Source organism: Propithecus coquereli, unplaced genomic scaffold, assembly GCF_000956105.1.
Source record: "Propithecus coquereli isolate 6110/MARCELLA unplaced genomic scaffold, Pcoq_1.0 Scaffold32, whole genome shotgun sequence".
NCBI classification, from domain to species: domain Eukaryota; kingdom Metazoa; phylum Chordata; class Mammalia; order Primates; family Indriidae; genus Propithecus; species Propithecus coquereli.
Window position 1 is genome coordinate 102,241 of NW_012148841.1, and position 314 is coordinate 102,554.

Genomic DNA, 314 nt, shown 5'->3' on the forward strand with positions numbered 1-314 from the left:
TGAAATAAAAGGAATATTCTGCTTTCTTAGGCTTTTTCGTAATATTATTCCTACAATTCTACATAGCAAAATGAAGCTATATTTTTTAAATTTTTTCATGAAACTGATTTTGGGAATAAATCATAATCATTTTCACTTCTCTGCCAAATCATGGATAGTAAAACAGAAATTAGAACACTAAAGTACCTTCTTCTGATATGATGTAAACCAGCAGTTGGAAGCTGCAGTTTGACATTGTTAGTCACCTTGTCTCATGAATAGGAAAACAGGCCTCAGGAAACAGAAAATGGAAATTCTACTCAAGCCACACTGGC